Source organism: Anabrus simplex, chromosome 2 (assembly GCF_040414725.1).
Source record: "Anabrus simplex isolate iqAnaSimp1 chromosome 2, ASM4041472v1, whole genome shotgun sequence".
In the NCBI taxonomy this organism is placed as follows: Eukaryota; Metazoa; Arthropoda; class Insecta; order Orthoptera; family Tettigoniidae; genus Anabrus; species Anabrus simplex.
The window spans coordinates 703,521,545-703,536,483 of NC_090266.1; positions in this window are offsets into that span (position 1 = coordinate 703,521,545).

Below are 14,939 nucleotides of genomic sequence, written 5' to 3' on the forward strand. Positions count from 1 at the left end.
TTATTCATTATAATTTTGGTAAATGTGTGACACGCCGAAGGAGGCCCGCTGAGACTGAAGACTCCTGGGGTTGGCACAAACGGGAGAAAGGCGAAGGCCCTCAGCATCAATATCAAGTGTCTAAGTAATTAAATATAAACTTGGATATTGCTAATAAACCAAAATGATCGACACTCTTACTCATGGTCAAGTTTTCGCAGTGGGATGAATGTTCAAAGATCACATTAAAGTAAAAATACCTAAGGCCAAACCAGAGGAGTTACGTAGGTCGTATGAAAAGGGAAAATCATGTGGGAAAGGAATGCAGGAAAGACTAGGAAAAATGTTCAAAACCATGTGAGGACAAAAAATTTATGATAGCCTGAGAAAGGAAAAAGGGATAGAATATAACTGCCATCAGCCATGTATCTTCTACTTGTAATGATCTATTAAAAGCAAAGCAAATCAAAAGGCAAAGTCATCTCCATACAAGCCATGAAGGTCCTTGGAGGGGTGGAAGGTAAAGGCTTCTACTATCCGTAACCTCGGCACTTGATAGGGTAGAAACGTTAGCTCTACGCCCGGCCGCCTTTGCCCTCAGGAATTAACCTGGTACTCATTTTGGTGTAGGCTGAGTGAACCTCAGGGCCATATGCACCTCCGGAAGTGGAAATCTCGTTTCTTAAATTTTACGTCTTCCTGACGGGGATTCGAACCCACGTCCTTCCGGGCGAACCGAGCACGCCTTTAACGCCTCCGCCAGGCAGCCCCTAATGTATTAAAAATCTGGAGATATTCCAGTATTTATACAATTACTAGAATAGTAATTATTATACGAGAAATGTTTACCTGGTACTATGACTTCTAGCTATTTTTTTGTGGGATAGGCAATTTTACGAATAGACGTATGGTGTGGCTATGGGAAGCCCACTTTCGCCGGTAGTGACTAATTTCTTCATGGAGCATTTTGAGAAGCAAGCTATTCCTTCGGCGCCCGTCAAACCGATGATTTGGTGTAGGTATTTTGACGATACATATGCGTTCTGGACAGATGGACGTGAGAAATATCACCAATTTCTAAACCACCTAAATCAGCAGAATCCTTCAAGTAAATTCTCTATGGAGATGGAGCCGGACGAACCCCTTCCTTACTTGGATGTTCTAGTAAAAAGTAAACCAGACGACTCCTTAGGGCACGCAATCTATCGTAAATCTACCCACAAAATTCGCTATCTCCATGTAAATCCTCACCACCATCAGCACAAAAACCAGAGCATTCTCACGACACTCACCACAAGGGCGAAACGAATATGTGAGCCACCAATTGTCCAGGAGGTGAAGAACGCACTCATAGTCACGTGCATCCTAGATGGACGACTAAGCAAAGCTCATGAAATGAAGAAGTGAAGGGAACTCCCCACCTTGCTTTCATACACAATACCACAGACCGAATTGCCAAGGTCCACCGCAAGCACAATGCAAAAACTGTTTTTGGCACCGTCACAAAAATTGTTCACAGCTTAAGTAAAAATTAAGGACAATTTGTCCCCGCTATTACTCCCTGGGGTGTACAAACTTTCCTGTACTAGCGGCAATGTATACATTGGCCCAACATGCCGGTCCATGGGTACTCGTATCAATGAACACCAATGCCGGGCTGAGTGGCTCAGACGGATAAGGCGCTGGCCTTCTGACTCCAACGTGGCAGGTTCGATCCTGGCTCAGTCCGGTGGTATTTGAAGGTGTTCAAATACATCAGCCTCGTGTCGGTAGATTTACTGGCACGTAAAAGAACTCCCGTGGGACTAAATTCCGGCACCTCGGCGTCTCCGAAGACCGAAAAAGTAGTTAGTGGGACGTAAAGCAAATAACATTGTTAAGGAACACCAACGAAATATCTGTATCAGTCAGCCAGACAATTTAACAATAGCTGAGCAAGCCCTATCGACGGGTCGTGACGTCGTGTTCCAAGAGGTTCGAGCTCCTACCTACTAGAAGCTATGTAAATGCGTAAACATCCTAATAATTTTAACAGGGACACTGGCTATCTGTTAAGTAATACGTCCTTGTCTGCCATTAAGGATTTACGTAGGTAGTTCTATTCCCTGTCCTTTCGCTATTGTTAATTCGTTTCGGTGTTTTCCCAATTCATACTCTCCTCATTACTAGATGGTTCACTCTAGGCTATGTGCTATGTGCCATGTGTCATACTTGCATAACTTGTGTACGCCTAGTACTGTACCATTTTTACTTCGTTTATTTCCACCCCGCGCCCCCGCCGTCACCACGCCAGATTCACACTCGCATTTTTCTGCTACATACTTTTCTTTGCATCTTCAGCTCTATTCTCTTCTCTATCCGTGTCAGTCTTTCAGAGCACTTTCTTTTATTTGTTTCTCCTACCATATTCGTCCCTGAATCGTCTGATGACATTGCTGTTTATTTCGCGATGTACACACGAATAAACAAGAAACATTTTAAAAGCTACGTTGGCGTCGTCACTTCCCACTCGGAAGGCTAGCATACAGCGAGCCATCTGGTGACGAACGAGAGTACCACTTACTATAGACCAATCGTACATACATACATACATACATACATACATACATACATACATACATACATACATACATACATACATTATCATCATAGACTGTTATGCCTTTCAGCGTTCAGTCTGCAAGCCTCTGTGAATTTGCTAAACGTCGCCACAATCCTCGATTTGCAACTAGTGTTGTGGCCTCATTTAGTTCTATACCTCTTATCTTTAAATCGTTAGAAACTGAGTCTAACCATCGTCGTCTGATCTACCTCTACTTCTCTTACCCCCCATAACAGAGTCCATTATTCTCCTAGATAACCTATCCTCCTCCATTCGCCTCACATGACCCCACCACCGAAGCCGGTTTATGCGTACAGCTTCATCCATCAAGTTCATTCCTAAATTGCCTTTATCTCCTCATTCGAGTACCCTCCTGTCATTGTTCCCACCTGTTTGTACCAGCAATCATTCTTGCTACTTTCATGTCTGTTACTTCTAACTTATGAATAAGATATCCTGAGTCCAACCAGCTTTCGCTCCCGTAAAGAAAAGTTAGTCTGAAAACAGACCGATGTAAAGATAGTTTCGTCTGGGAGCTGACTTCCTTCTTACAGAATACTGTTGATCGCAACTGCGAGCTCACTGCATTAGCTTTACGCACCTTGATTCAATCTCACTTCCTATATTACCATCATGGGAGAACACACATCCTAAATACTTGAAATTATCGACCTGTTCTAGCATTGTATCACCAATCTGACATTCAATTCTGTTGAATTTCTTACCTACTGACATCAATTTAGCCTTCGAGAGGTTAATTTTCATACCATACTCATTGAACCTATTTTCAAGTTCCAAGATGTTAGACTGCAGGCTTTCGGCACAATCTGCCATTAAGACCAAGTCGTCAGCATAGGCCAGACTGCTTATTACATTTCCACCTAACTGAATCCCTCCCTGCCATTTTATGCCTTTCAGCAGATGATCCATGTAAACTACGAACATCAAAGGTGAAAGATTACAGCCTTGTCTAACCCCTGTAAGTACCCTGAACCAAGAACTCTTTCTACCATCAATTCTCACTGAAGCCCAATTGTCAACATAAATGCCTTTGACTGATTTTAATAATCTACCTTTAATTCCATAGTCCCCCAGTGTAGCGAACATCTTTTCACTCGATATCCTGTCATATGCTTTCTCTAGATCTATGAAACGTAAACACAACTGCTTATTCCTCTCGTAGCATTTTTCAATTACCTGGCGCATACTCAAAATCTGATCCTGACAGCCCCTCTGTGGTCTGAAACCGCACTGGTTTTCATCCAACTTCCTCTCAACGACTGATAGAACCCTCCCTTCCAAGATGCCAGTGAGTACTTTGCCTGGTATACTAATCAATGAGATACCTCGATATTTGCTGCAATCCTTCCTGTTCCCTTGCTTATAGATAGGTTCATTTACTGCTTTTGTCCAATCTGAAGGTACCTTACCAACACTCCATGCTAATCTTACTACTCTATGAAGCTATTTCATCCCTGCCTTCCCACGATTTCAGGTCCAATTTCATCTATTCCTGCTACTTTACGACAATGGAGTTTATTTACCATCCTTTCCACTTCATCAAGCATAATTTCATCATTTTCCTCCTCCCCATGAGCTTGGCTGTTCCCAAAACCACCAGGATGATTTCCTTTTACATTGAGAAGATGTTCAAAATATTCTCTCCACCTCTCCAGTGATTCCCTGGGATCTATTGCAAAGAATTCTTAAATTAAACCGCCATTATTACATATGTCTTCCTCGTGAACAGACGTTCTTTCTGAAGACGTGGAGCAAAGTTCACTGCGAAACGTAAATCCCAAAAGCTCATTATCACGTCTACAATTGCTGGTCGTGAGAGTATCAATCTATAAACTTGTTCAAAGATCATGATATCTTTCTCCTTTACTAAATAAAAGTTATCCAATTTTTGACCTACTTCTAATGAATGCTCTGTATTTTTTAAATCCAGCTGACGTATAAAACTGTCAGTTACACTTATGTGTGCTGTAAACTTCATTGTTTATATTCGTTGCATGACTATAGCAAGTATTCTGGCCGAGAATCAGGTATTTGGGTTTTAGTAGAGGGTTTGGTTGCACGAGCTTTCATCTTAATATATTTTGATCTGAATTTCTATTCCAGCATTTAACGTTTCCAATATGAGTCCCTGTATCTCATAAAATACTAACCTATTAAAATTCAATCTCTAGAGAAATAGTAAAACTGTTATTAAAAGAACTAACTCAATCAAAATCATAGAACATATTCACTTACTTCTTGAATCAGACACGTATAATACTTTTTCCTGAAACATTTCTTTAATAATAAAATTCTTCAAGCCTAAACAGCGTATATATTTTTTTCTAATTTTCCATTTCTTCGCCAGAGGAATGTTTAGGGATCACTTTACCCAGTACTTAAGTGAAGTTTACAAAGTGGTGAAAAATATTGAAGTTTATTAAAATTCCCAGCGAATTAGCAATATCATGTTTTACTTTAAAACATAGCCATAACTTGCGGTATTCGACTTAAGATAAATATGCGTAATTATATTGTGCAAATATGGAGAAAGTGATAATTTTGCCTAGAATTAAGAAGTTTCAATCATCAATATTCACTGATAAAATTGCTCTATACAAAGATAGTTTTGTTCCGGTTGGTAAATAGCGAAAAGCTGTTCACATCATTTGCTATTTGCTTTACGTCGCACCGACACAGATAGGTCTTATGGTGACGATGGGATAGGAAAGGCCTAGGAATGGTAAAGAAGCGACCGTGGCTTTAAAAGATACAGCCCCAGCATTTGCCTGGTGTGAAAATGGGCAACGACGGAAAACCATCTTCAGGTCTGCCGACAGTGGGATTCGAACCCACTATCGCCCGGATGCGAGCTCAAAGCTGCGCGTCCCTAACCGCACAGCCAACTCGCCTGGTACACATCATTTGCAGCCTTATGGCACGAAAAATTTTCGAGTGGATTAAGGATGATTTTTCTACCAGTTTTTATACAAATGTAGCTTGAAATTTGTATCGCCTAAAACAAGAAATTATCTCTTTTACGTCTTTCAGCAAAATGATAAACTCAGGCGAAATAGTGCTACTAAAATTATTTGATATTTTGAGCCAGGCATCCAATTTTTTGCATTATAAATTTGAAAATTTGCCAAAAGTCTGTATGATTTTTTTTTCCGATTTTGTTGAAGTTGTGAAAAATGCATCACCTCACATTGAGGTTCTTGCAATGTATTTTTTAAATATTCGCCGTCATACAAACTGAGTCGTATCACATCTAGACCATGCTTATACATCGCTGAGGTGGAGTTCAATAGAGTAATTCACATTATGAAACACCAAAGTGATTTCAACTTAGCGGACCATACACAAGTAAACTTCCTGATCTCAAAAAGGCACAGAACCAAATGCTCCGCCAGGACCTAATAGAAAAACGAAGGTAAAATCTGTCAGCTGAAAAGAAGCAAAATCTTCTTAAAGATATGGAGGTCGTGAGTGTAAAAATATACACTCCAATTTTAGGAAAAACTTTGTTTCCTTCCAGTTTCAGAAGAAATATAAGAAAGAACCCTAAATTTTCAGAAGAAAACTAAGAAGGAATCCTAATATCAATTCACAAGTCCGAACTGATATTAATCAAATTTTTAATATTAAAATGTAAAGTTGTTTATGTTTTTCACACACCAGTGCTTTATGAATTTATCCAAAAGTGGACGTCTTTTTTCAAGGGATTTCAGTATTGAACTAAAAGACTGAATTTTCACAAATGTACTGTTGTTACAATGCCAATTGGAAATTTGTCGTTTACTTTGTTATCAATAACCCGTGTTTTATCAATAAATATATCAGTGAGAGTTTCATTTGTCAAGCGTTAAGTCCAATTGTACCAATCATATTAGTAATGAACCTAAAATCACATATGCACAGTGTTAATAGTCTAGCAGAATAACTCCAGAAAGATACATTATATCTTACTACTGAAATGAAATGTCGTATGGCTTTTAGTGCCGGGATATCCCAGGACGGGTTCGGCTCGCCAGGTGCAGGTCTTTCTATTTCACTCCCGTAGGCGACCTGCGCGTCGTGATGAGGATGAAATAAAGACAACACATACACCCAGCCCCCGTGCCATTGGAATTAACCAATTAAGGTTAAAATCCCCGACCAGGCCGGGAATCGAACCCGGGACCCTCTGAATCGAAGGCCAGTACGCTGACCGTTCAGCCAACGAGTCGGACATCTTACTACTGATAACTAAATAAAGAAAACAGAATGGGCATATCCCATTCTTTGAATGTAAATTTATCTTCCTTACGAATATATTGCTATACATAGTTGAAGAAGTGCTATTCGTATAAATATATAACACTAAAACATTGCATTTTGATTTAAAAATTAATGCGGTTTGTAATTTAGGCAACTGCTCATTTGTCAAAATTTGAAGTTTTTGAGAAGTGGCCTTTGGGATTAGGATGGTAGTATATTATTCACATAATATTAACTCAATTAACCTCAAACAAAATCTTGAAGCAGCTCAGGGAATTTTAAACTTTTCGCTGCAATGATTTCAGGAATAAAGGAACATAAACGCGACAATGTGAACATGGGTGAGGTAGGGCATTCCAACTCCTCTTAAGACCATCAGCTTTGTTTGGAACATTTTTGTTCAGTTTAAATAGGAAACATTCAAGTAAAATTTTCTAAATTGGGTTGTTGCATGGTAATGATACAATCGAATTCTACAGTTCAACAGTTTAATTATTAACACTTTCTTTGAATGGTTACTTATTACTGTTCTTCTAGAATAAACACCACTTCTAATCTGGGACATTCGAATGTACATTTCGGATTTTCTTATTATACAAGTAAAGGGCATGGCTAAACGTGATATAGCACATTAGTGACCGAACGCCTAGTCCAGGGACCTTGTCTCAGACGTGCTACTCGGTGAACTAACATGATTTCTGCAGACCAGTGGAGACGCGGTAGCTGTGATGTTTCTTTCCTTAATACGATTACCACCTTCAAATTAAACTCTATCAGTTGACAGTCTCTATTTGTTTAGTTCTGTCGCAGAAAACCATTAATCTAATGCTCATGTGTTCAGTCGACTTTCTCGAACTACAGGGAACGAGAGGTACACATTCACTTCATTGCATTATAGCAAACTCAGTTGACATATTCTGTACCCTTCAGTGACGTTTTTCTTCATAATGTATCACAAATTTTGATCATAATTTGATTTGTACTACTTTTAATGTCATTCGTTTCAATTAATTGTATGAAGTTCGTGATTCTGTTGGTATATATCATGTCAAGAGGGTTGCAGTAGTAGTATGAAGGGTGGATGGATTCACGATATCTCGTTCATGAGCTGTATGTAACAGACATGAAGTAGGGAGAATGATTGCAACTACAAATATGTGTAAACAATTAGTGGTGGTCATTCAAAATTAATACTAAGGAATGAACTCGATAGATTATGCTAGGCGAATGAAGCATTTTCGGTAGTGAGAGCCTTTAACGTGACTGAAAGTGGCTAGGTTACCTAGAACCCCGTAGTGTAGGGGTAGCGTGCTTGTCTCTTACCCGGAGGCCCCGGTTTTGATTCCCGGCCAGGTCAGGGATTTTTACCTGGTTTTGAGTGCTGGTTCGAGGTCCACACAGCCTACGTGATTAGAATTCAGGAGCTATCTGACTGTGAGGTAGCGGCCCCGGTCTAGAAAGCCAAGAATAACGGCCGAGAGGATTCGTGACGCTGACCGCACGAAACCTCGTGATCTGCAGGCCTTCTGGCTGAGCAGCTGTCGTTTGGTAGCCCAAGGCCCTTCGAGGGCTGTAGTGCCATGGGGTTTGGTTTTTTAGTTTTAGGTTACCTAAAAGAAAAGAGTCTAGAAAGTAATAACGGCGTGTGGCCTCCAAAGAGGTCTGGTGCAGGTCCTTCGAGTTGACGCCATATAGGTGACCTGCGCGTCTATGAGTATGGGGCCCTACCTATGATGAATTCTAATGATGAATAAGGCACACACACACGATCGGAATTAAAAAATGAAAGGTAAAATCTCCCACCAGGCCAGAAATCGAACCTTCAGCCCACTGTATGAATACCAGCACGTTGACCATTTCACCATGGAGCCTGACAGTCTAGAGAGTAAGAGAAGCAAGGGAATATCTATTTTTTTTTTTTTTGCGACGGGCTTTACGTCGCACCGACACAGATAGGTCTTATGGCCGACACAGATAGGTCTTATGGCGACGATGGGATAGGAAAGGCCTAGGAGTTGGAAGGAAGCGGCCGTGGCCTTAATTAAGGTACAGCCCCAGCATTTGCCTGGTGTGAAAATGGGAAACCACGGAAAACCATTTTCAGGGCTGCCGATAGTGGGATTCGAACCTACTATCTCCCGGATGCAAGCTCACAGCCGCGCGCCTCTACGCGCACGGCCAACTCGCCCGGTAGGGAATATCTAAAAGAGGTCATGTGGCTAGTTTCAAATAGGAGGGTTGAGGAGTCACTTAATTCTCTGTCGGAAACTTGTAATGCATGACTGAAATTTTCGTGACTCCCGATATCGCAATCATAGCCAAAGGCCTACCAATATTGCGTGGAATTCAACTACGGGGACATGGCCCTTTATTTCGAAAATCCTGCATGAATTTCAGCAAGGATTCGAACTGCGGTCTCATTTGTTAGAAGAAAGTGACAATGCCACTCGGGTTTAATGATCTTAGAGACTTACAGTCGAATGTTGAAATATATATCAGTGTATAATAATGAAGGTGTATGAATGACTTAATTAAGTCTACTGTGCAATGAATTTGAATTCCGAATTGAAGACATCTCTGTGAATACTATAGGGTATTATATGCCATTGTACTCATAAAAATGTATACTATGAGAAAATCAATGCACAATCTACCATTTAATTAATTACCACAATAAATGACTGTTATTCTCAAGACAGTGGATTCGATTCCGGCTGAAATTGACGGCCTGACTCCGTGATATTAAAGAACTGCGTGACAAAATTCCGATAACCTTAAGGGAAGTCAAAAAAATATTCTTCTTCCTATCCTATCCTTTTCTCAAATCTCTGTGGTTGGCACAATGTTGGATTTGGCCCAGTTTTACGACCAGATGCCTTTTCTAACGCCAATGCTACGTGGTGGATGTATTCACTATTATGTGTTTCTGTGGTGGTTTGTAGTGTTAGGATGTGTTGTGTGCAAATGGAGATGTGTATGGCTAATGAAGACACCCAGCCTTCGAGCTAGAGCAATTAGTCAGACAAAGTTAAAATCCCCGACCTGGCCCAGAATTGAACTCGGGGCTCTCTAAATCGAAGACCATTGCGCTGACCATTCAGCCAAGAAACCGTACGGATGTCACAAAAATAATATTATTATTTTTTGACAAACATGACTGTGACTTGTAATCTGTAATGAGTACTTTGTTGCTTAATAAATGTTTATTATTATTATTATTATTATTATTATTATTATTATTATTATTATTATTATTATTATTATTATTATTATTATTATTATTATAAGTCGTCAAAACATCTGTTCTGTACGCTTCCGAGTGCCTTGTAATGGCCAGGAAGGGCCCACTCAGAAAGTTGGAGTTAAAAGAGAGGATGATCCTGAGGAGGATATTAGGACCAATCGGGGAGGAAGGAGGTTTTACCGAATCCGTCATAATGATGAACTGTATGAACACCAGGAGGACATCGTCACGTTTATAACGAAAAGACGCCTGACCTTTTATGGACACTTAGCCCATCTGGATTCCGAAAGACTCACCAACAGGATATTCACAGTAACAGGAAAAGGCAAGGCTTCTAAGAACAAATGGATCACGTCAGTTAAGTCAGATATGGAACAACTAGATATCCCACTGGGACAAACTCATGACCGACTACTGTTCCGTCAAGCCATCCGACAGGGAGTTTTCCTAACCTCCCTTACGAGTAAGAAGACTAAAGGAACTAAGTGGATGGAGGAGTGAGAGCTGGCTCATAGTCAGCAAATGAAGGAGTATTGGAAGGAGAAGAAGAAGAAGGAGAAAGCAACAACTTTACCATAGAATATATACGAGTCCCGTGATCCTCAGTAGGCCTAAACGACAAAGAAGAAGATTACCAGTAGTATTATCTATATATATATATAAAATAACTTGTCCTGACTGACTGACTGACTGACTGACTGACTGACTGACTGACTGACTCATCATCGCCGACCAAAAACTACTTGACATAAAGAAATGAAATTTTGGGGATACATTCATATTAAGATGTAGGTGCTCGCTAAGAGAGGATTTTTGGATATTCCGTCGCGAAGGGGGAGAAAAAGGGGGTGAAATTTTAAAATAAGTGTATCTATATCTCAAAACTTTAAAAGTGTACAGATGTAAAAATTTGTATTTAGAATCTTTTTTAAAAATAAGGAAACACGTATTTTTTGTTTTCAGAAAATCCTAATAGGAGGGGTAAAAAGGGTGAAAAAGTGGTTGAATGCCTTTAATCAGGATACCGGTACTTATATTTCAGGAACTTTTGATATCTTTAAAAAATTAAAAAACACGTATTTTTTGTTCTTGGAAAATATAATTAATGTGAGGGTGAAAAGGGGGATGCATTTCTAAAATGAGCGTATCTATATCTCAAAACTTTGAAAGTTTACAGATGTAAAAGTTGGTATTTAGAATCTTCATTAAAAATAAAGAAACACGTATTTTTTTGTTTTCGGAAAATCCCAATAGGAAGGGTGCAAAGGGGTGAAAATGGGTTAAAAAGGGGTTGAATGCCTTTAATGAGGATACTTATATCTCAGAAACTGAAGATATTACAGACCTGAAACTTGGTGTTTGGGATCTCCTATAAAAATTAAGAAACACTTTTTTTTTTTTGGAAAATCCAATTAATGGGGGGTGAAAAAGGGATGAAGTTTTAAAATGAGTGTATCTATATCTGAAAACTTTTAAAGTTTATAGATGTAAAAATTGGTATTTAGAATCTCCTTTAAACATAAAGAAACACGTATTTTTTGTTTTCGGAAATTCCCAGCAGGAAGGGTGGAAAAGGGTGAAAAATGGTTGAATGCCTTTAATGAGGCTACTTATATTTCAGAACCTGAAGATATTACAGACCTGAAAATTGGTATTTGAGATCTACTTTAAAAATAAAGAAACAGGTACTTTTTCGTTTTTGGAAAATCCAAATAAGGGGGGTGAAAAAGGGGTGAATTTTTAAAATGAGTGTATCTACATCTTAAAACTTTAAAAGTTTACAGATGTAAAAATTGGTATTTAGAATCTTCTTTAAAATAAAGAAACGTATTTTTTGTTTTCGGAAAATCCCAATAGGAGGGGTGAAACAGGGGTTGAATGCCTTTAATGAGGATACTTAAATCTCAGAAACTGAAGATATTACAGACCTGAAAATTGGTATTTGGGATCTTTAAAAATAGAGAAACATTTTTTTTGCTTTTGGAAAATCCAAATTAGGGGGTGTGAAAAGGGGTTGGATTTTTAAAATGAGTGTATCTACATCTGAAAACGTAAAAAGTTTGCACAAGTAAAAACTGATACTTAGAATCTGCTTTAAAAATAAAGGAACACTTATTTTTTTCTGTAAATCCCAATAGCAGGGGTTACAAGGGTGAATAATGAGTTGAATGCCTTTAATGAGGATACACATATCTCATAAAATGAAGATATTACAGAACTGAAATTTTGTATATGGGATCTCCTTTAAAAATAAAGAAACACGTATTTTTTAGTTCTTGGAAAATCCAGTTAATGGCAGTTAAACAGGAGTGACAAATTGGGGTGAATTTTTTGAAAGACTACATGTACAGAATATCTAAGAAACGTAGAATGTTACAGACGTAAAAAGTGGTATTTGGAATCTCCTGTGAATGTAAAGAAACACAGGTGATTTGTTTTAATAACTCCTCTTAAGGGGAACCTGATAGGGGTTGAATTTTAAAATGAGAATTTATACAGTATATCTTAAAATACTTAACATGTTACAGAAGTTAAAAATGGTATTTTTATCTCTATTAAAAATAAGAAACGTGTATTTTTAGTATTCGGAAATACCACTTGGGTAGACGGGGGGGGTTGTAAAAGTGACTGAAAATGGTGTTGAATTCTTTTAATTAGGCTACTGTTATCTCCAAAATGATGATGTTACAGACGTGAAATTTGATATTTGGAATCTGCTTTAAAAGTAAAGAAGTGAAAGAATTTAAAATGAATTGACTTAATTGTATGAGAATACTTACATATAATAAAAACTGAAGTTGTTAGAGCCTACAGACGTGAAAATTAGTATTTGGTTCTCCTTTAAAAATAAAGAAAAACCCGTTTTGGGGGGAATAATCTTGGGGGGGGGGGCAGGAGTGAAAAGGAATTGAATTCCTTTCATGAGGACATATAAATCAAAAACTTAAGAAGTTAGAGTCGTGATGATTGGTATTTAGAAGATCCTTTACTATTAAAGAAACAAGTATTTTTTGCCGGACAATTCACTTAGGGAGGGGGGTGAAGGAGTGTGAATGTGAAAAATGTGAATTATTTTTATCTCAAAACTGAAGGTAATAGACGTGAACATTTGTGTTTGGAATCTCCTTTAAACATAAAGAAACACGCCGTCTTTTAATTTTTGGGGGATTAAATAAACTTAACGGCGATGGGGTGTAAAAGAAGGTTCGACCAATTGATTTTACTGTTCATAATGTACTTATAAGGAGCCTCCGTTGCTCAGGCGGCAGCGCGCCGGCCTGTCACAGCTGGGTTCCGTGGTTCAAATCCTCGTCACTCCACGTGACATTTGTGCTGGGCAAAACGGAGGCAGGACAGGTTTTTCTCCGGATACTCCGGTTTTCCCTGTCATCATTCATTCCAGCAACACTGTCCAATATCATTTCATTTCATTTCATTTGTCATTCATTAATCATTTCCCTGAGGAGTGCGACAGGCTTCGGCAGCCGGCACGATTCCTATTTTTTTCGATATACTTATTCTGATCATAAACCGATCATTTTTAATATTTCCTGGGTTCGTTTTAAATAGCCATCTTTTCCTTCGGAGAACGTTCTTAGATTAGAGTAGATTCTATTGGCATATAAATAAAAATTTAAACAAATTTGAAATAAACGATAGGAATGAGATTGACCGTCCAGTAATAATAATAATAATAATTATAATAATAATAATAATAATGATAATAATAATAATAATAATAATAATAATAATAATAATAATAATGGTCTGGACCGTCGTCATATGTGCGGACCGCGCTGGAAACGGGTCCCGGACTGGTCATGACTAAGAATGCAGTCCGTCCGCTGGTTCAGTACCGCCAAGGCACCCAAGACGACACCACGCTGGATCTTCCGAAGGATTTGATCCATATTAAAAATGCTTATAGGAAAAGATGGCAAAGATTTAGTGACCCAACTGACCGGGTGGAATACCTGTACATAGCCCTGAAAGTACGAAATCGATTGCTGGAAAGAAAGATTGAAAAATGGGAGGAAACTTGCCGTAATCTATTAGAAAACGAGTCAGATCGCGAATTTTGTCGTATTCTCTCAGAAAACGAGTCAGATCGCGAATTTCGGCAGATTATATATAAAACAATAAGCATTCAATTATAAATTTCAGTATAATACCGTAGCGAAGCACGGGTATCTTGCTAGTTAATAATAATAATAATATTGTGCGAGGGTGAGGTGATTTACGAATGGTGCAAGTGGTTTCCGGTCACTTTCCCGATGACGAGGTGTGTCCGAGCTGATTCCCACAATATTTTTCTTCCCATTTTCTACAGACTTAAGACTGTCTACTTTATGTAAGTATGGTAAAAATGATTACTTGTAGCTTTCCCTGTAAAGAGTAGTTAAATATTATTCTATTATTATTTATGTTTCTTGTGATTATAACGTCAACGTCAGATGAACGATTACACTTATGACGAGGCTATTATTATTTAGGACGGCAGAAATTTGTAGAATACGTGACGCAAGAACTTCTGCCATTTGTAAGTTTTTCCATTTGTTTTGGTACAAATTGGGGCTTCTGTTTACGGTGACTCCTAATTTAGGCGTAAGTTTCTGTCTGCACTTGTTTCAGCGCATCTCTGAATTGAAATGTAATATATATGTATATATTTTATTGCTATTTGCTTTACGTCGCACTGACACAGATACGTCTCATGGCGACGATGAGGCAGTAAAGGCCTAGGAGTAGGAAGCAAAAGCCATGGCCTTAATTAGGGTACAGCCGCAGCATTTGTCTGGTGTGAAAATGGGAAACCCATATTCAGGGATACCAACAGAGGGGTTCGAACCCACT